This window comes from Camelus dromedarius, chromosome 6 (assembly GCF_036321535.1).
Source record: "Camelus dromedarius isolate mCamDro1 chromosome 6, mCamDro1.pat, whole genome shotgun sequence".
Classification (NCBI taxonomy): Eukaryota; Metazoa; Chordata; class Mammalia; order Artiodactyla; family Camelidae; genus Camelus; species Camelus dromedarius.
Genome location: NC_087441.1, coordinates 91,397,367 through 91,420,114, shown reverse-complemented (window position 1 = coordinate 91,420,114; position 22,748 = coordinate 91,397,367). Strand labels below are relative to the sequence as shown.

General features: G+C 39.4%; 1 long non-coding RNA gene across 7 annotated transcripts in view; it reads left to right on the top strand.

Annotated features, from left to right (window-relative positions):
- The window catches only part of LOC135321558 (uncharacterized), a 941,446-nt gene that overhangs the window by 18,226 nt on the left and 900,472 nt on the right, over window positions 1–22,748 (top strand). For 3 of the 7 annotated variants that reach the window (XR_010381414.1, XR_010381413.1, XR_010381416.1), the window contains exons 7-12: window positions 1,677–1,850; window positions 8,650–9,136; window positions 14,088–14,442; window positions 14,541–14,663; window positions 17,431–17,531; window positions 19,481–19,579. This is a non-coding gene — a long non-coding RNA (uncharacterized LOC135321558). The remainder of the gene's footprint in view (window positions 1–1,676; window positions 1,851–8,649; window positions 9,137–14,087; window positions 14,443–14,540; window positions 14,664–17,430; window positions 17,532–19,480; window positions 19,580–22,748) is intronic. The other 4 variants (XR_010381417.1, XR_010381418.1, XR_010381415.1 and 1 more) reach the window with 4 other exon arrangements.

The following is a 22,748-nucleotide window of genomic DNA, read 5'->3' as shown; positions in this document are numbered from 1 at the left end:
GAAATAAATTTGGATAGTTGACCCAAGTTCCCTCACCTCCCCATTCCTGTTACCAATATGTCTCACAGCCTCTGGCTCCTCACTGTCGGGGTGGCCATGCAGGTGAGAAGGGCCCTGAGTATGCTGACTGTGACAGAGGCTGCTCTCCTAGTCCTCGTGGTGGGCTTTACCTTCCTCACTGGCTCTCTGAGGTCCATCTCTGACCCTGAACCAGGTTTGGCCCATTTGGGCAGTGACAATGTATCACTCAGCCATGAAGGTAGGCAGTGGAAGAGCTCCTTGTGTTCCCTGCAGGTCAGCCACCCCAACCCTGCTGTCAGTTAGTTCTTGCCCCACTTCTCTCTGTGGGAGTGGGTCAGAGTTACCCTGTGTCTCGTTGCCCCTGTGGGCAGGAGTGGGCCTGTGGATGCGTGGATTCTGTTGGTGGGGGCAGTGGTGGTCCAGGACTTGGGGCTGACACACTGCATACCATCAACTCTGTGGAGGCACTTCCTGCCTTCAGTTAAGCCTCTGAGTTGCTGTGAGACATTGACCTGGTGTCTTAGGACAACTTACTGTTTCTGCCCTCAGCCTGGTAGATTTGAAGTTGTATGGACTGACCCACTCACTCAGTTATCAGTGAGCACAGGGGTGTGTAGCAAGTCTGGCCCATCAGTCTTACAGTTGTGCAGAGTATACCAAGGATGGTATTAGGTTTCATTTCAGGGATTCTAAGAAATTTTGAACTTAGTATCATGAAAATGCCTTCAGAGGTCCTCCTGAGCACCAACTTTGGGCCTGACAAAGTGCAGGCATTGAACAAAGCCCACCTGGCCCACAGGAAGCTGACTTTCAGAATCCGGTACCCAGGGGCCAACTGCTGTTCTTGTGAGGTTATCTCTAAGGACAGATGATCAACCCAGAGACCCCCAGTCAGGCATCACCAGCTGAGGAAACACTTTGCACAGCACAGGCTGGGGCTGGCACTGAGCGGGTTCCCATGCCCCAATGTGTGGCAGCTCCATCCTATCAAAGTCGGGCTTTTCCTTTGGCTCATGGTCCCAGCACTTTATAAAGTGCTGTGCCATTTACTTATTTATCACTGTCACTTGTTACTCTGACTCTCAGCCAGTGTATGGGCCAGTGGGCAGGGGTCTGTGTGTGTTTTATTCACTTGTGCATCCCACGTGCCTAAGCACTCACTAACTCTGTCATGGAGCCACTGAGTGTGCTGTGTCAGACCACAGAGCAGGTTAACCACCTGACAATCGGATGTGGTGACCACAGGGCCAGATCTGCTGCCTTCAGATCTGGGTTGGGCTGCGATGCAGGTCTGCTTGTCCCAGTGGGTGGCAGCGAGTGCCTGGGCAGGTGCCACGTGGGGGCATACAAGGAGTAAGAAGAGAGGAGATGGAGACTAGGGACTTGATAGGCACCGTCAGACATCATCTCAGATAGTAGGCAGCAACATGTGACACAGTGAGGCTGGGACTAATAGCAGAGCTGGAAAGAAAGCAGAGTACATGGCCAGAGCATAGCTGTTAGACATCACTGAGCCCAGTAAGTGTCCCTTGTAGCTGTGGCCTTGGGCAGGACTGATGTCGGGGGTTTGTGGTGCTGGAGTTACTGGGTGCTTGCCGGAGGGCAGACTGGGTGGCCGCTAATGCCTGGTGACATCTGTGTGTGTGTGTCTGCAGGAGAAGTACTGTCACATTTGCCCCAATATAGTCAAGAAGTTTGCCAAGTATGACGTGGATCAGCGGAAGTGGATCAAACAGCAAACAGGGAACAGTGCCATAAGCCAGAAGAAGTTCATTATCGATGTTGGCTAGGAAAGTTTCCCAGGCCCTGAAATTTTCTTTCACCCAGAGGTAAGACATTTGTTTTCTGAGTGTGCAGAGAATGACGTGTGTGGAGCAATGCTGTCACCTCGTGTGTGCAAGAGTGGCTCCCCGTTGGGCTCCCAAGTGAGGTGGCCACCTTTCAGGGAGGACCTTGGGAGTGTAGGCTGCAGCTTCAGTGGCTGCTCTGGCTCCTGCATGGTCCACGCACTTGACTGGGTGTTTCATCGTGCTCCTCTTTGGGTCTGGCTATCTGTTAAACAGTTAATGGTTGGTTAAACCAAGAGTGGTTAGGAAGAAGCTTTAAGAGCAATAGAAGAGAATGGATTTGAAATTCATCTCCTACTGATATGAAAACTAGTTAATCTCGAGGATTGATTGGAATTTGCCTCTGTATAAGAGTACGATAGCGTACATATAACCTTCCCATCAGACATGACGATCCATCCCCAGTCCAACATTTAACCCAGTACAGCTGGTCCTGCTGTGTTCCCTGCTGCAAGTTAGATAAAGCTTCTGTCTGAGGACAGCCTTGGAAAGAAGAATTAAAGATATCATCAGTTTAGCAAGTAGTCACAAAGAATTATTACTGCGTTTGTAAAAGCAGTAACTAAGAGGCAATATTTTAAGGTTTAAGTAAAATGGACTTTATTTGTATTTTGGTATATTTTTCTGCCTCATTCAGTTTACATTTAATAGGTAAATACAAACCACTGCCTGTTCTTCGATGTGTATGACTGTTCAGGGAAATGGCACACAATGTATGTCTGACAGTACCTGATATCACGGCACTCATTCGCTCGTGATAGTCTTCAGTTAAAATAGACATAAACCAGCAAAGTCCAGTGAACAGCTGCATGGCGCCTTCTTCTTCCCTCGAGCACATTGACACTTTTCATGATTTTTAAAGCATTTTTAAGAATTTTGTAATTGAATTACTTATACTTTAGCTTATTTCACTTATGGAATTGAATGTAAGATTTTTTAGTTAATAACATGGTTATTACCATATTGATTGTTTCACCTAGAAGCCACCACCATTCCCCATTCCCAGTCTTCTAGTTCAGATTTACAGTGTGAGTCACTGACTAGGTTTTTTCTTATATCCTGGCTAACTTTTTCATGACATTAGTGTCTATACATCACATGCTCATTATCTACAATATTTTTCATTACATGCCACATACACTGAGCACTTGCTTTTTACAATCTCATATAAAGTTTGAGTCACTGTGTATTCTAACGCAGGGCTGGCCTGTCTTTGTTACTGTTTGATTTCTTTTCCCTCTCTAAACCCACACATTTCATCTCTTGAAGGGACATGTCACCATCACTCCATGCACAGAGTCACTTGGATTAATTTGACACATTCATTCCAATGTGATGGTTTAAAAGGCATAGTGAATTCTGTATTTGTTAAAGTTACATTTTAAAAAAGTTGTTGAGAGAAATGTGTATTGTTTCTTTTATATCTGTACAAAATTCTGTTCACCAACCTGGATTTTATGCAATCCATCTCAGATGTTGTTGACAAAGTAACACAGAACTGTCCCATTGATGTCCACCATCTGCTATATAAGGTATAAGCTGCTTGGGTAACATGCTTGGATTTCATTCTGAAATTAAAGGCCCAGCATTCTGAGAATAATAGACCCTTACCATCAGTCTGCAGATAGTCCTATTTGACTTCTGTTTTATAAGATTTGTTAAGGGCCTGATTCCTGGTAAAATATTTTTCTTGGAGTGAGGGTGACTTAAATGCTTGGCAATATAACTCAGTTAGCCAGAAGTATTTGATTTAAATATTCTAGTATCTCTTATTCTTATCTGCCCAGCTGTATTTTTAAATTGGACAATTTTATCCCTCCATGTTGACTGAAAGATCAAGGGGGTCCTTCCCCTCTTGCTTTCTGTGAGTTTGCTGGTCTTGCTTCATGAGTATTTAGATTAGTGCCAGATGTGTTGTTGTCAAAGAGAAGGAGGAATCTGAAATGAACAATCAGAAAATGCTCATGTAATGTTTCTCCAAAATTCTTTGAGTGCAGGGAATTTTGAAACTTGAAAGGAGAAAAAGGCATTTCATTTAACTGTAGGATGAAGGAAGTGTTGCTGAAAGCCAGAGGGGAGGGGCAGAAAGTGGCAGTCAGCTGGCCCTGCTTCCCTGCCTGCTCACCTCTGTCTGCACATCCTGCTCTTCCCCCAAGACCACGTCTCCCCTTCACATATGCAGGGGCCTGCACCTTAGGGGGGAGAGGACCAGGCTCATTAGGGAGGGCTTAATACAGTTTATTTCATCTGGACAGTAGAATACTAGTCAGCCTTTAAAAAGAATGAGGTAAAGCAATGTAAATTCAAATGAAAAGATGTCTACAGTATATATTGTCAAATGAAAAAGCAAGTTGTAAAATTTACACATAGTATTATTTCATTTTATTTAAAATATACTTTATGTATATATATATATAAGAAAAGGTATTGAATGATATGTGTTAAACTCCTTAAAGGAAATAAAATATATCTGGGCAAGAGATGGATAACTCTTACTTTCTACTCTTTGTGTTTTAAAATTATTTTAAATTTTATGGTTACTACATGTTATTTTTATTATTGGAAAACATTTTCTATATAGACAAATTTGATGGGTAAAAGCAAATAATAATTTGGTTTTTATTGGTATATAACCTTAATTAAACACATCTCACCTCCAGTAAATGTGCAAGGAAGGGAAAGCAAAGGCAGATGAGAGTATTAAGTTTAGTGCAGTATGTGGCTTGTTCTCCCTACTTCTTAAATCTCACATAACATCAGCTGTGTCTTCCTGTCCATGAAAGCAAGGAACAAGTGTGCACTATCTAGTCCTCATTTCATCATGGTGGAGATGGAACTTCTGCCAGCAGTAAGGATTGCTCATGCTGGGGTTGAGTTTTCTCATTTGATCATTTAGTTTGCTTTCAATAGATTTACAGGATTCTTGAAGTAGAGCTGGCCTTCTAGCCTGAGTACCTTATTTAACAGATGATGACACTGAGCCCTACAGATAGGAAAAGGAGGCAAAACTGGAGGGACCTGGGTCACATGGGGCAAACTGGTCTTCGACGTTTTTCTAATTGAGGTAGGGTTGATGTACAATATTATATAAGTTCCAGGTTGCAGTTTTTAAAGGTTATACTCCATTTATAGTTATTATATCAGCTATATTCCCTGTGCTGTATAACATATCCTTGTAGCTTATTTATTGTATAAGTAGTAGTTTGTACCTCTTAATTCCCTATCCCAGTCTTGCCCTCCCCTCTTCCCTGTCTCCATGGATACCCATTAGTTTGTTCTCCATACCTGTGAGTCTGTTTTTTGTTGTTGTTGTTGTTGTTGTTATGTTCACTAGTTTTCTTTTTCAGAGTTCATATATAAGTGATATTCTACAGTATTTGTTTTTTCTGTCTGACTTATTTCACTCAGCATAATACTCCCCAAGTCCATCTATATTGCTGCAGATGGCAACATTTCATTCTTTTTTATGGCTCAGTAATATTCCATTTTATATATACCACAACTTCTTTATCCAGTCATCTGTTGATGGACACTTAGTTTGCTTCCATATCTTGGCAATTGTAAATAAGGTTACCATGAACATTGGGGTTCATATATATTTTTAGGTTAATGTTTTCATTTTCTTTGGATGAATACCCAGAAGTGGAATTGCTAGATCATATATTAGTTCTATTTTTAGTTTTTTGAGAAGCCACCGTCCTGTTTTCCATTGTGGTTGTAATAGTTTGCATTTCTATTGTTCCTTCTTTTCCTAGTTTGGGTGTATAAATTATACTGACTAAACCCAGAGTGAACTAGTTGCTCACAGTGTCTCTCAATGTGACTACACATTGAATCAAGTGGGAAGCTTTTCAAATCAGGATGCCTGGGCCAATTATATCAGAATCTCTGGGTGGGGGTTTGTGATTTTGGGGGACTCAGCTCCTGAGGAGACTGATGCGCATGGACAGCCAGGGCTGAAAACTGGCTTCAAGCAGCACATGCTGCCTGCAATGACTTGACCTCCTGGATAAATCACAGGCCTCCAGGACTCAGCACTCACACACTAGTCTCTGTATAAACTATAAACCAACAGTGTATATGGGTTCAATTTTCTCCACATTGTTGCTGAATATTTGTGGTTTTGTGGTCTTTTTGATGATAGCCATCCTTGTAGACACGAGGTAATATCTCACTGTGGTTTTAATTTGCATTTCTCTGATGATTAACAACACTGAATGTCTTTTCACTGCCTGTTTTCTTGGCTCAGTGGCAGGAACTATAGGTCGATTTTCTTTTGATGAAGCAAGTAGGAGGAGGCTTGCTTTAGGTCCTGCTGACAACACCTGAGATCTTCTTGGTCACTGAGTGAACACCTTACTCAGGCTCATTGACAAGAAAAAGGTGGTGGAGAATATAAAATGTGGCTTTGAAAATTTAGACATTTTAGAAAACTAAAACTTTTTTTTTAAGAAGTAGTCATAATCTAATTTTTATTTCAGTCTGTTCTGTAGATAAGGGTGTTCACATGCTGCCTTTTTTTAATTTATTTTTTGTTCAGTTTCCAAGTGTGTTGGAGGTTGGGTCTGGGAATGGTTCTTCTTTTTCATTTTATTATAGCTCTCTATCTTTATGGGTTAAAGATTGTCAGTTATCTGTTGTAGACTTGAAGGGCTTTTTTTAAGTGGAAGATTTCCTATGTTGGCTGTGCACATTTCCATGATATTGCTGTGAGATCTGTTTTTGGTATGGTGTGGTTCCATGTCATTCTTGTGAGTGCATTGCCTGTTATTTCTATGATTGCCAATGTGGTTTTTGTTGTGGTGAACACAATCTACTTTTGTTGTTTAACAGAGCCTCATTTTGATTAGGTGTTTATCACAGATTGGAGAGTGGCTAGGGCTTCTCCTTTTATTGGAATTGAGACTTCCAAACCATTTCTGGGGTGCAGGCTGTGGTATGTGGTGTTGGAATGTTTCCAATACACACTCATAACAGTTCCTTTGCCCTTTCTATTGCCATGGGAATGTCCAAATTCTACACAGAAACACCAGTGGAAACAAATCTAAAGATGTCATGCACTAGGGCCTCCTGTAATGATCCTTCAGTCCCCCAGCTGGGTCCTCAGTGCAGTATCAGGTCAGTGCCATCCCTATTGTCACATTTTCATGTAGTAGACAAGGCTGATGGAAAGGCTTCAACTTCCCCTTCTGTGCACCCAGATCTCTGCTCTTGGCTCTCTCTTCCTTGTGGCATGGGACCACCAAGACAACCACAGAGCATATCCACACCCTCTGCCTTGGACCCAATAAAAATCACAGTTGTGCCTATGAAATATGCAGGTTCTTTGGCCATGGATTCTGATTTCAACCCGAACTTCCCCTGGGTCTCTCAGACCAAAATTATGATGATTCTGATAGAACCGTGCTTCTCTTCTATTGCAAAAATGCCAAATTGGGCCCTGGACCTGCAGAGATAGTGAATATGTCCATGAGATACCTAGATAATCCACACCATGTGCATCAGCAATGTTGCTTTTTGAATTCAGGTCCCAGGCAGTTCTGTTCCATAGACACTACCAATCACAGAAAACAACACACTCCAACCCCATGAGACTCAGTCTGTGCCATCAGCCTCAGCCCTCTCCCTCAGCTTCAGCAGACATTCCTAGCTCAGCATCAACAGCTCAAGTCAAGGTCTGGGGATTGATTACAGGGATATTTTGTGCTGGTTTCTTTCAGTTCTGTCAGCCAGGCATCTGCTGTGCACTCCTCTCACCCTCATTGGATCTCCTTCAATCCCAACTGATCTCTCTGTGTGTGTCCAAGTAAAAGAGTGTTTTCCCCTTTTTGGCTCTCTCACCAAAAGTCAGATCCTGCACTGATTTCCTTTTCTACTTTTCTTTTTCCTCCTTCCCAATTTTGTGAGGACCTTTTCTGTCTCTTGAAGTAAGAGACAGAAAAGGTGAAATTGATGTTCAACCAATGTCCAGCAGGTGTCCTGAGCCAAGGGGTGAGTGTACATGGATGAGAGTGAGCTAAGAATGCACTTGTAATCAAGAAAATATATCAAACACAAGAATGTTATATGGGGATTAAGTTTTATAGGAGAAGAGGAATGAAATGAGTTCTGCAAGGGAAACAACTATGTAAAATTCCTGGCTTTTCTAGAACAGTTTGTTTATAATGTGTGTTTTTTTTTTTTTATATGGATGACATGGTAGATACAAAATCACTTTGGTATTTAATTTAGCTTCCATTGTGTACATTAAAAAGAGTGGTTTTTGTAAATCAATATTTATAATGTAAGAAGCACCATCTTTTATAATGATTTAAAGTCAAGATAAAATTTTTACATATTATCTTTTTAAATGGATGAGGAAAGGACACAGTGTTTCAAAATCCTTTAAGAGGGTAGTGGATGAAAAAACATTCAGGCACTATGTTCTAAACTGCCTGGAAGCTTAGAACCTGTGCTGACCATTTAACATTTTGACCCAGTGAAATGATAAAGCCAGAGTCATTTCAGAAATGTCCAAAAGCTATTTCAAGCATCCCCTGCAATTGGCCACATCCAGAACTCTGAACACAGTAAATGTTCAGTTAACACTAGCTCATTGACAAAATATTTTGGCCATTCAACTGATATCTATTAACAGCATAAATACAATATCCCTTCTTCCTAACTCTAACCTTCAAGGAGATCTTTCAATTTTTCAAATATCAGTCAAAAGTATGTTATTGAATGAAGCCCTCTACTAGATAATAAGTACACTGAATTTGTTTGTTTTGTTCTTTTCCAGATACTGATTAACATGCCAAGTATAATGCCTGGCCCAGGAAGCTCAGGAGATGAATCAAATAACTTGACCATGAAGGAGCACTGAGGAGGAGGCAGAGATGATCTCTGGCATGGGTATTATAATAGGCATACTACAAGGCTCAGAGGCAGTGCAGAGGAAGAAATGAGGAGCTCTTGGAAGTGGTGGGCAGAGGGCAAGTGTTTGGAATGTTCTTTAAGAATAGGTACACTTGAACTGACTCTTAAAAGATGGGCAGGTGTTTGACAAGGCAATGTGAACACCACAGATAGAGGGGAGTGAAGCCACCTGGAATCCTTCCTCTCTGCACTGCAAACAGTTTGGGATGGTTGGTGCATATGGCACGTGACTGTGCACATTCTGTCCATGTTGTGTGCACTGATGATTTAGAAATGACAGAAGGGCAAGTGGTGAAGCTGGAGAGTTGCAGAAGCACACAGAGGAAGACTGCCTTACATGGTTCTTCAAGGTATTTGTACATGATCCTGTGGCAAAGCAAGTCATTACATGATTATTAAACTAAGCAGTATTGGTGTGGAATTTGCCTTCCACAACAATTATTTTCCTGCAGTGTGGATGACAAATTTGGGAGGTGGAAGAGGGGAAAGAATACAAACTGAACTGCTGGTTGGAAGACAATTATCAGTGGTCCTGGAAAGACTCAAGGCAATCAAGGAGCTGTGAAGGAAGGGTGCTGAAGGGAGGGACCTTAAGGATATGGCCTCTGGACAAACTGATTACTATTGTTTAAGGAGTAGTTTAGTGGGGAGCAAAGCAAAGACAAGCACAAAATGTGTTCTAAGACTTTTGGGGTTATGTAATTGGGTAAATGGTATTGATATTTGCAATATATATATATATTATATATATGGAATCAAAAAATTAGTCACAAGTTTCTGGGAGAGAAAGTATCTTCGGCACCCTAACTCCAGGTCCCCAGTTTTTCTATGAGGCAGGAAGCACAGGTTATGTTATCCCTATTTTATGTCCAAAGGGGTAAACTTTTTGCCTACTATCACATGCAGCAGGTTGGGAAGTTTACTCTCTACCAAGCTTAAGGACAGGTAAACAAGGGAGACAAGAACCATGCTTTCACAGAACTTATATTCTTGTGTTTGTGTTGGGGGGAACAGAATATGAACAAGTCAGCAAGCAATGAACCCAGGTCTGAAGGACTATGATGGTAGCAGGCAGTGGTACTTTATCTAGATATTAGGGAAAGTATCCCTGAGGTCACTCTGGAGCTGACCTTCCATTGAGAAGGAAGCAGTCATTCAGATTCTTAGGGGAAGAATTTTCTAGGCAGAGAACAGCAATTGAGAAGTCCCTGAGGTCGAAACAAGTTTGCTGCACCCTGAGGGAGGAATTCCAATTACAGAGCAATTGAAGAGCTGGGGAAATTCCTAGTTCCAGTGGCATTCCTGGGAAGGTGAAAGTGAAAGGCTTGTGATGCCTTAGGGTAAATACCTAGCACAAATACTCTTGGGGAGGGCTGGGAACCTGCCCACCGTGCACAACACTATGCCTCTAGAAACTGCATCATGACTCACAAATGCTTTTGGAAGACAAGCCCTTGCTCAGTTGCCTATTTTGGTACCTCATTTAACTAAAACTCATTTAGGTTTGCCTACAGAGATGAACTTAAAAATCTTTAGATGAATGGAATTCATCTTAAATTTATCAGCTCAGAACAAGAAACCACCTACAGTCCAATGTCAGGCAGCTCTTCCCCCGAGGCTCAGTCATGCCCTAACATGTTACATGGGAACAGAGCCTCCCAGCCAACTTCCAAACCCCTAAAAGAGACCAGAGAGGCAACATTTTCCCCAAAGAATGCCCCGTTAGCTCAGCTGGACAGGACAATTAGAAATGGTACCCCACTGCCAAGGTGCCAAGCTGGGTTCTTGTCTATGTGAACCTGGAATGCCTTGGAGAGATGGGACATTGGGGCTGCCTGCTGGCTCTGAGATGGGCCATCCCAAGCACAGTCCTGCCTGCTCTCTGGAACACACTGCTCACACCTCTCATCCTGTGGTCATCCTCCACTGCTACTTTGTGGGCTACCTATTCTTCTGCCAACAGTGTTTCTTATGCCACCCCATTCAGCCAAATGGCTTCAAATTCAAATTCTCACTACAGGTAATGCAGATCAACACTCTGACACTCTCTGAAAAGATCCTACTTTACAGCCAATTTTCTCAGATATCTCTGCTTGGTGTATCAAAAAAAAAAAAGTATGTGAATTTAATATTTATCAATATAGCATGAATACATTATGAAATAATTAGATTCTTCCTAAATTATGTAGCCCCTTTCAGAGTATCACATTGAGAAGTTATATATCACGGGCACTTATTTTAAATACAGCCCCAAACCATGAAATGCATTCTTTGGAGTGGTGCTGGAGGCTGTGGCATGTTTTGGTCCATGCCAAGGGCAGGCTCACCTTGTGTCTGAGCTCATTTCAAACCATATGCTCATAACATCTATTTACTTCAACTGACTGGTCAATTTTTTGTTCCTAAAATCACCATTCAACCTTGGATCATAAGATGTTCACACATACTTTCACAGCACCGGTATGTCTCCTTCCTAACAACTTTAATAATGGCAATTTTTCACTTATTTTCAGTGATTGATTCACCTGTCTCCCTCAGTAACTGCGACTTCCACAGCAGCAGGGACCATGTGCATTTCTGCTTGCCAAAATGTCCCCAGAAACTAGCACAGCTTCTGGGACACAGTAGGGGCTTAACAACTAGCCACTGGGGGAAAGATGCTATGAAATATACTCATTGGTGGAAATGTTTCTGCTTCTAAGAGTGGATCTGCCAAAAATCATTCAAATCAAGGCTAAATAAGGTTAAGGCTCAGCTATGCTGTTTTTTTCTTTAAAAAAAATACAAGAAAGACTTTGCTGCTATTTGGGTTTAAACTGATTTTGGAGACAACACTCATTTGTATATGTATGGAGATGACCAATTTTAAAACTTTTTTTTTTTAATGGAATAAGCGTTCATTTTCAAAAAGGTTCACCCAGATTCGGCCAAATTTAAAAAGATAAGAAAAACTACCACTTACTTTGTCAGGCGCTCTCTCTCTATTATTTTCATTTAATCCTCATATCTGAATCTAACCCCAGGTCACAGATGAGGAAATGGAGGGAGCAAGAGGCTGGGGTTAGACACTGACTAAGTGGCAGAGCCAGGATTCACATCTAGGTCTATTTGATTCCAAGAGCTATGTCTTAAATCTAAGCCAAACTTTAAGCTAAAAAATTAATGCTGACATTGAATAATAATGTATTTGTTGCTCCCTCTTATGAAAAGGTACAAGACTACAGCTTAGTACCATCAACTGGGGCAAGTATTTAAAATAGAATTTGGATGCCAATGATGGGGTATCAGGGAAATGAGAAAATTCACAAAAAAGGAATAAGGAGGGATATTAACTAACATTAACCGAAAGCTTGTTTTATGCTAGATACTGTATTAGATGCTTTCATAGTAACATTTATTTTAATCCTAAGACTCCTGTGAGATGGGTAATAACAGTCAAGAAAAAAGTGGTATAGGGTAACTGGTATTTGGCTACTCCGATGCTCCTTTCCCCCTTTCTTTCTAAGGATGTGAACCACCCACATTTCAGCTGAGTATTGTCTGGAATAAGGACAAAATTCCCCAGTCTCTATTCCAGCTTAGTGAGGTCACAATACTAAATTCTGGTCAATGAAATGTAACAGGAAGTGTATGACTGCCTCTGGGAAATTTCCTTAAGAGATCATAGATGCTTGCCTTCCTCTGTCTCCTTCCCTTCCTTCCTTCCTCCTTTCTACATTGCATGTGATGGATAAAGCTCCATCTAGGGCTATGAGATTGAGGACCTCATCTGATGTTTAGCAAACCTAAAAAGTGGAACCAGCCTAAGCCTCAGGAGATTTGTGAAATCATAATACCAGTTCTGGATTGTCTCTCTAGAAATTTTTTTAATGTGAAAGAGAAACAAACATCACTTTGTTTATGCCACTGTTCTTTGCAGTCTCTGTAACTGGCAGCTAATTTTAACTAATCCAGAAACTTATCCAAAGTGATCATGTAAGGTTCAAACCCAGGCCCACCAGTCTGCAAAGTCCACCCTCTTAGGCAGAAGCCTGAAGAACTCCTGATTATAATCTGCAAAAGATTGGTGGTGCGGGAAGGGTGTGTGTGTGTGTAAAACTGCTGACAAGAATTTGACCGAAGGAAAGAAGGAAAGTTCGAATATGCTCGCAATTCTGCATACCTAAGAGACAATCAAAGGGAATATGCTACTGGACAGTAAAGAATATAGTCTCCATCAGAGGTGGACAGAGAAAGATCTGTCACCTGCATGGATCTGGAAAGAGAAAGGAAAGAGAAGCTGTGTCTCTGAAAGATGCTGCTGTATTTTATTTCCCATCTATATTTTATAAATTTCCTATATGCATTTATTATTCTGTTCATAGAAAATTCTAAAAGACTCAGTCACTATTTCCACAGCCAAATTTGTCAAAGTGTAAAATTGTGTTTAGAAGTCTCATCATAATTATTAAGCACTCATTCTGTGCCCATCAGTATGCTAGATATCAAGAACAATATCAAAAAGCATCAATATTGGTTTCTGACCTCAAGCAGCTCAGAACTTAGGTGAACACATAGAAAACAACCAAGTACTATTTACATGAAGAGATGGATCAGTGCAGGTGATAATAATCAGAAAGAGACTCATGAAAGACAAGTAAAATTTAGAAAGACCTAAATTCTATATGTTTGCCTTATCTGCCCCAAATATTGTCTTAAAAATGACCAATCCACCCTCAGGGCTCAGTCAATCTCTTTCTGGTAACCTGAGAAAATCCAGAAGAAAAAGACATAGAAATACTCTGTTTTCTACAGCATCCCATTGGTTTGGGGACATATCTAGTGGTAGGCTCCTCACATTCATATGATAAAGGAGATGACTGTGAGCAGCAATGTGGCCGGTTCCTCTGCCCAATGGCACAAGCAGAGTCACAAATAACAGAAATGAAAGGATCACTACAAATTGTGTTATTGAACTGCATGACCTACATGGAGCAATCAACTCACTCCTAGGTTTGGCAGGGCCATTATTAGTTGATTCCCTGAAAAACAAAACAAAACAATAAAACCCAATCCAAACCAAAAAATAAAAAAAAAAAAATTAAAAAAAGAGAGACTCTGAGTGTCATCATCTCTGCTCCATGTGGCTGCCTTGATAAGAGTTCAGATTTCTCTGTGTCATGAGAAAATTTTTATGATTAATGGAAGACAGAATATTATCCAGTATTAACAGTTATTTTCCAATTCTCTATTTTAAAATTATTTCTGATAATGGAAAATTCTCTATTTCCTTCAATTAATTAAAACATTGAAATTCTACAGTGTATAAAAGAAAGCACTGGAGTTCTGGAGAGGTGAGGCAGAATACGAAGGTAAACAGGAATCATTATTCCTTTTCTCAGAGGTATGTAATCTACAGGGGAAGCATGCAGCACCTGAAAGGGGAGGAGAGGTTTGTGGGCCACGCAGGGTTGAAGGAGGAGCATAGGAACATGGGTCTGGGAAAGTTTGGCTAGCTTTACAGTGCTCAATTGAAATACTACTTTGGAATATTTTCTCAACACCAGGGTTCAAGTTTGTTAGTCTTACTGATACATCAGGTCAGAAGAAAAGAACAAAAGTGAGAAGGCATTCATGGCTTTGCATTCTCAGAAAGTCATCCTGCTGGTTCAACTCTGTATGATTGAGCATATTGTCATTGATGAAGAATTTTTATTTATTTTTGATCAAAGACTTCACCATGTTTTCCTGAACTTTTCAATCTCCTGTTTGCAGAGTTTTAACGTGAGCTCTCCTCGGGCCTGGGAGAAATTCTGAGAATGACCCCTGAGAATGAGCTCAGTGGTGAGAAGTCCAAGGACAGGATGAGGTCGACATTGCAAGTGTTTTTGGAATAAGGTAGGTTGACTAGAATCTGTAATTGTGCAAGGCCAGCTGTGCACTTCTGTGTGAGCTGATACTTTATCATGGTCCCAGTCTTAAATATTCACGACCAATTACTCTGTGTTCTCAGCCCACTATGCTGATTGACCCTCTGCCTTAACTATATGACATCCCTTCCTTTTATGACAAGTGTTAGGAAGGTGATCTTCCAGGCTCTCCTTCAAGGGAAAAACACGATTTCCTGCAGCAGGATGCCCGCCATCTCCAGCTAATCTGTCTTCTTGGAAGATGTCCAAATATTTCTTTGAAAGTTTCCCATGCATCCCATTTAAAAAATAGGTACTGTCATCTGGGTCCCATATTGGAATCTGCCACACAGGAGCCAGCCAGTTATTGACTATTGTCTCTTTCCCATCCATAAAATGAAGAGTTCTAAGAAAATATTTGCAAGTGAAGCCAGGCTGAAAGCTTAGAATTAAAGCAGAGTTAGTGCTCTTTAGCTCCTGTGAAGTGATATAAAAAAAGCCCTGATGGGTTCTGCTAGTGACTGAGACAGTGCTTGCTGGGATCCCTGTAAGAATTCAATCTGTGTTCCCTGGACCATGTTGAAATCTGGGCAAAAGTTTTCCTGATACTGTGAAAGCAGCTGGTTTCTGAGGTTCCTCATAGTCAACTTTTTCATTTCTTTGATTTGAAGTAACCCAGGTCTAATACCAGCTAGGCCTTGATTCCATGCCCCTCCCATCTTATTTTCCTCAATGACTGTGCGTGTATGTATTTGTGCATATGTGTTTCTTGGCCTAATATTAGGCTGTTAATTGTAATACACATTTAATACTGAACTTCAATTCTAATCTTAACTGATTCTCTAAGACTAGGACATAATATGTATGCATATGTATGTGTGTTTGTGTGTGTGTGTGTATGTATGTATATATACACACATATATATAGTTTGTTAAGAATTTTTAAGAATCAATATAAATTGTAAAAGAACAAGATTCAGAACATTTTAGAAATAGAGGAAAAGAGATATGAGTCAGAAAGTGTATGAGAATTGGTATCTTGGCTTCTGCTTGTGGCTTTTCTGTCAGTGAGATCTGGGGCAAGCCACTAACAGTCTAGGCAGGAGTTTCTGTTTTCTGTGTTTAATGTAACTATCCTGGACTATATCAGAAAAGAAGATAGGAATATTTCATGTTCCAGATATCTCAGACTTCGTTTCATCTTACCACTCATTTATCATCCAACAAATGTTTATTCTATGCCTACTGTGTGCAAAACACTGGACTGGTTTCTGAGGATACATTGGTCCATTTGATGGATGTGGCCTTTGCCCTCCTGGGGTCCACAAGTCTCCAAGCATTCCTCCAGGGACCGTTAGGCTGGACATGATAAATCAGTGGGGACTAACTAACCAAACACCAGTGTGTCCCCACACCACAGTTCTCTTTGTCTTTGTCTCCTGAATCCTATGTATCCAAATGCAGGCATACCTTCCAATTATCCACTTATTCTACTAATTTATCTCTGCTAACTTCTTTATCTCCAATTCAGTCTCTCCACCAAATTGTTTTTGGAGGATTTAAAAACAAATAAACATGTGCCCTCAAGAAACTTATAATTTAAAAAAAAAAAAGAGGCAAATATGTAGCTGGATATATGAGCAAATTCAGGGCTGATTAAAATCTCCTAGTACAGGATATTGACATGGTTCAGAGCCTATGACTCAAATATGCTTTATAATAGCTGAATGTAACCAGGTCACCTTATGAAAAAGAGCAGTATGATAATAAATCAGGCGTCCTTTGTCTCATTACAAAATTGAAGGGCAAAAGTAGTTGGGTCTTACATTGGTAGATGAAAGAGTGGGCTAAAGTGGAGAAGACTTCCCAGATTTCTCAGAGAAATTGAGACCTTAAGGGCAAATTAAAAAAAAAAAACTTAAGGCTTAAGGAAGTCTGTTGTTTTTGTGAGCAGAATAGCTTTATGTGTCTGGTAAAGGCCTCTGTGTAACTGGGGGAGTTACAGACAGATTGATTACAAGTAAAAATAAGGGGGGAAGCATACTAAAGGATGAAACAAATATGTAAGTGGGTGTAAATTTTATAATTTTACCTTCATCTTTGAGTGAACTTGATTATCAAATAAAATGCCTGGATTTGCTTAATTTACTTAACCAATTCAATAATCAGATACAAAATTTTGTTCTTCAGGGTTCTCAAGGACACAAACACACAAAAAAAGATGTGTGCATTCTGACAAAACATAATCATAATGCAAATAATTTCTATTTATAAACTATTTTATAGTTCATGCATATCACTCAAACAGTGTATTACTGTCATTTCAAAATAACATGCTCTCTCCTCTGTAGTCTGCACACCTGAGAGTGACAGCATCTCTTAGCAGTCCCCAGTCTTGCTGAGTCATTCTTTTCATCCTCCTGTACCTCAGGCATCATTCAGAGGCCCAACAGGTTGAGAATTGACAAGTGCTTAACTATTGATCCCTAACTTACTCTGGAGGAATGCTGTAAGACTGTGGACCTCAGGAGGGTAAAGGTCACATCCATCACATAGACTAGCACATCCCCAGAACCCAGTGCATTGTTGTGCATATGGCAGGCACCCAATAAATACTTGTTAGATAATAAATGAATGGGTGAAGTGAAGTCTGAGGCTTCTGAAATGCACATTTTCTCTATCTTGTATAGTGCAGGGTCCCCTCAAGATTTAATCCCTAGCTCTGTCTACATTAACATGTTCTTATTTGATTGAAGAATCAACACACTTAAAGACTGGGATTTGGAAGTGAGAAGGAGTACATGGAAGTGATTCAGGAAGACAAGGAAATGAGACACAAGTGGCAACATTTGTCAAAGTAAGATAAAAAAATACTTATTACAAGATTACTTATTATATTTCTCATATCTGTGCATGTCTTCATCTTCACCTTCTGGTAACATATACATCCACGTTGAATTGAGCCATTTTCCCCAAATCGAGGATCTTGTGACTTTGAAGTACCATAATATCTTGAGATTTCTTTGATAATTTTTGACCAATGGGTTCTAGAGTTGCTGAAAACCCTGACAGTATAAAATAACAAGACAGTGTAAAAACATGAGTCAGAAAATCATGACTGCCTTTAGACATAGCTACTTAAATATAGCATGGTGACTAAAATTATGGATTCTGGAGCAAGACTACTTAGATTCAAATCCTGACTTTGCCCTTGTGAGCTGTTTGATTTTTGTTGTTAATTAATTTCTCTGTGCCTTAGTTTTGTATTTCAAAAATGAGTTGTGGTGAGGATTAAATAAACAATACTGTTAGAGCAGTTCTATGCATATAGGAAGTGCCATATTAATCTTAGCTCTTGTCGTGATCATGGGTAAGTCACTTATCCACTCTGGGTTTAAAGTTTCCAGGTATAAAATGAGAGACTTTGACTAGATTTTCTCTAAGGCCCTCCTGAACCTACTGTTTGCAAATGCTTACAGTCCATGTGCTTTTCTACATATATGTATGTAGTTTGTGATAGGAAAGTGCATGATTAGTAAATGCTTTCCTTGATTGATGCAAGGAGATGTTATTAGGGGATTGAGACAGTCTTCTTCACTAGGCCAAATTCCTTGAGGGTAAGAGTGTATCTTTTCCTCCTCAGGATCCCAAGGCCTAATGTGGTGCCTGGGGACAATGGGTGCTCTGTAAACTGTTAATAGATATGGAATAAATGCCTATGCCTTGTGTACCCAGATATATGGGAATGGGAAATGGTTGTAACTCCTTCCTAGGCCTTATCTCAATTAAAGCTACTTACACCGAATATTCAAAAAACATTAGTGCTCTCTACTGGAGACATTCCTAGTACAGGAATTCAAGTTTGAGTTTTTGATGGCAAATTCTGATTTGAGTTCATAAGTCCTGGATTTGAGAACTAGGGTATAGCAGATACACATAGTTCACTGTGTTGCAAGCACAGATTTGGTGTTATGGCACTGAGTTTGGCATGATCAGCATTAAAATGCCAAGCCTCATTTCTTTGCCATGTATTTATGCATTTTTTCCAGAGCAGCTTTATCTATAGATTTGTACACATGTTGTTTTTGCTCTGATTCATTTTAAGTAAAAAAAAAAAAAAAAAGAGAGAGAGACATAGCATTAATTGAAAAAGTAATGTTAAGAAAATGAAAAGACAACCCACAAAATGGTAGAAAATATTCACAAATAATATATCTGATAAGGGACTTGTATCCAGAGTTCATAAAAACAAAACTAAGCAAAACAATAGGATTTACATTTCTCATTTAAGTTATTATTTTCTCTACACCACAAGTCTTTTTTTGGCATTACTGTTTACTTTTTCATTAATTGAATATTTTCTAATATTACTTTTTAACTTCTTTAATGATTTTCTTGCTATATATTTTTAGTTATTTACTTAGTGATTGCTTTAGGCCTTACCATATATGTCTTATCAAAAACAGTTTCACAATTACACCAGCAATTTCAGAGAATGTAGAAACAGCATTCCCATATAGCTCTACTCTCTTTTCTTTCTTACTGTGGTATTCTTGTCATAGGTATTATCTCTATGCATGTTATAAGCCCGACAGTACATCATTATAATTATTATTCCTTTATGTAATTTTATGTCTTTTAAAGAAGCTGAGAGGAGAAAAGAGAGCAAGTTTATACGTATAACTTTTTTCTTTTTTTTAAATTGAGTTATAGTCAGTTTCCAGTGTTGTGTCAGTTTCCAGTGTAGAACACAATTTTTATGTTATATGTATAATTTTTCTCATATTAGCCTTCTTTCCATTTCAGGTTCGATGCATTTGTTCCTTTGGATTCAAGTGAAACATCTGGAGTCAATTCTTAACCCAATGTTGGTTTGTTCTCACCAACCTCTTTGCCCTGCTATTGGTAAATATATTACATTTCTGTATGTTATATGCCCACAAATACAATTAAATGTATACTGCTTTATGATTTTTAAACAAGATAAGAAAGGATAAGAAATAGGCAATTATACTCCTTTATAATTGCATAATTACCTTTATCAGTGTTCTTTGTTTTTTGTGTGTGTGTATTCAAATTACTGTCTTGGGTCACTTGCTTTCAGCCTGAAGGACTAACTTTAGTATGTCTTGTAAGGTAGGTCTACTGGCAGCAGATTCTTTCAGATTTTGTTTTCCAAATGTCTTTTTATTTCATCTTCACTTTTAAATGATAATTTTGCTGGATATATGATTCTTGATTAAGAGCTTTTAAAATTTGAGGGCTGAGAATAGGTTATCCTATTGCCTTCAGCCCTCTATTGTTTCTGATGATAAATCAACTGTTAATCTTATACGAGTTTTCTTAAGCAAGATGTCATTTTCCTCTTGCTGCCTTCAAGATTTTCTTTGGCATTTTTACTATGTGTCTATTTATGGGTCTTTTTGAGTTTATCCTACTTGCAGTTTGTTGAACCTCCTGGATATGTAGATTTAAATTTTTTAGGAAATGGAAATTTTTTAGCCAATAATTTTTCAAATATTTTTCTGCTCCTTTCCTTCTCTGTTCTTCTGGTGCTGCCTTTACATGTCTGTTTGTATACATTAGTGTCCCACATTTCTCTGAAACTTTGCTCATTTTTTCTTCATTCTTTTTTCACTCTGTTCTTGGATTGCATAATTTCTATTGATCTATTCTTAAGTACTTTTAATTTCTGCCCGTTTAAGTGTATTATTGATTCCATCTAGTGAATTTTTAAATTTCAGTTATTGCTCCTTTCAGTTCCAAAATTTCCATTTGGTTATTTTTAATAATTTCTGTCTCTTTATTAATGTTCTCTATGAGATGTGACACTGTCATCATGCTTTACTTCTAAAATCACGGTTTTCTTTGTTTCTTTGAACATATTTATAATGGCTTCTTTTCTCACATCTGGTCTCTCCTGCAGGTGGCTTTATTGCCTGCTATTCTTCTGGTATCTAGGCCATAATTTCCTGCTTATTTTGCATGTCTCATATTTTTTGGAAAATGAACATTTTAGATATTGCACCAAGTTTGGGTACTGGCTTCATCTCTCCCCTCTTTCAGTGCTTGTCATTGTTGTTAGATTGTTTACTTGTTTAAAGACTAACTGGATTATTTTAGTGTTGTCCATTCCCTTCTCTTCCTCCTCTATCCCCTAAACAGACACAGGGTAAAGCCTCTGATGTTTTTCCTCAGGGATTCATCCTTGGACATGCCCAGCCACTTTGGGATAACAAGGTTTTAGCAGGACTTAGGCAGTGTTTGTCTAGTTACCTGACCACACTAACCTATGAAACTCCACTAACTGCTGGTTAAAAGCTCTATTTTTCATAACAATGCTCTGGAGAATAAATTATTTACACCCTAATCCAGTCAAATTCAGACTGCTATGAAGGGACAGTTCCTGATGGTCAAAGTTTGAAATTTATTCAGACTCTAGTTCTTGCAGCAGGTTTCTTATTTTTCTCCAGCAAATAGTTGGCTTATCATTTATCCTGTATCTTCAATGAATTTATCAGTCTCCTCCACATTGCCTCTCACCAACACTTCTACTGTTTTTGAAAGCAAACTTATATTTGAACTTCATATGCTGTTGCAAATAAAGTTGGCTCCTTTGGGGAGATAATTTGAGCTCTCTGTTCTATGGTCTGCCTTTCCTCCGAGGGAAAATCTCTGAGCCACAACTCTGGTGCTGGAGTAAGGAACAATAGGTCAATTCTAAGTGACAGCCCAGTTTGAAGAAGTAAGTGCTCAGTGGATATATGGGCAAGAGCCCCAGGTGTCCTTGGCTTGTCTCCCTTGGCACAATCCCCTGTCCTATGAGTTGAGTCAATAGCAATTGGGACCTCAGTGTCCTACCATGCCCAAGGTAGAACCTTTGTCTCATGAGAGGAAACGTGGTGGAAGAATGGGGCCCCCACCTGTTGGCTGCAGTAGTACAGAACTTTGCCTCAGCAACAATTATCTAGGGGCAGTATGAGAAATGCTAATGTCATGTCTTCCCAGGAAGACAACCCTCCAACCAGGACCTGGGGGGAGTCAAAAACTTGTGTTCTTGGTTGTACAAGTCTGGTTGGAGTTCCCAGCTCAATGAGTGGCGAGGGGAAAAGTGCGGATCTTCAAATACTAAAGACTCATCATTTTATGGAGCTTTAGTAAATATTCTTTAGTAAATGTGTCTTCATTTGCTGTATATCTGTAGCGGCATTTCCATTTGTGTATGCTCATAAGGCCAACTATTTTTAAATGTGTTTTAAAAATTGTTTTCATCAGTTTTTTTGAGGAGTGATTCTGAGTTGCAAACCATCGTGCCAGAAGTGGAGCCAGGAAGGGGAAACTGATACAGTATAGATTAGCATTCTCTTTAACTGAGGGCTTGCTGTATCTTTGGTTGCTAGTGGAAGGCCTAAGATATATTTGTAGTATTAAAAATAAAAATTAAAAAATAATTTTCTAATGTTAGTATGTTAGAAGCAAAGCATAAGATGGCAATTCCTGTAGATGATTTGTTGCTTGAATCCTCTGAGAAGAAATCTTTAGAGAAGTGGAGACATAGGAGGATGCAAGTTCCCAGGCATTTCTCAAGGGAGATCATGTAAGCATTTCTAGAAGCCAACACTCAAAGCATCTTGTGATGGATACTCTGCTGTAAAGAGACTAAGAGAGTTCAATATCAGCTATCAAAATCAACCTCATAAAAATAATCATATTAAAGAGTATGTAGAGTAAAGAAACTCAGTGTAGAGTTTACTAACAGCTGCTCCAAGAACCCAAATCAACCACATAAACAAAATTGTAGCAACAGTAATAAAAACAATATAAAAGCCACTCTTATTGGACACTTTCTACCTTTAAGGAAGTACACTTACTATCTCTAATCCTCATGATCACACAGTAAATTAGATATTATTCCTACATTTATGCAAGTGAAGAGATTAGACTTAACATATTCTAGGTCACTTAGCTTGGTTCTAGAGCTTAGTCTCAGATGCAAGCTCTCTGACTCCAAGGCCTGTCCTCTGTCCATTACTTACACAAAACTGTCCAAAAAGGGGTGAAGAAATGAGAAAAG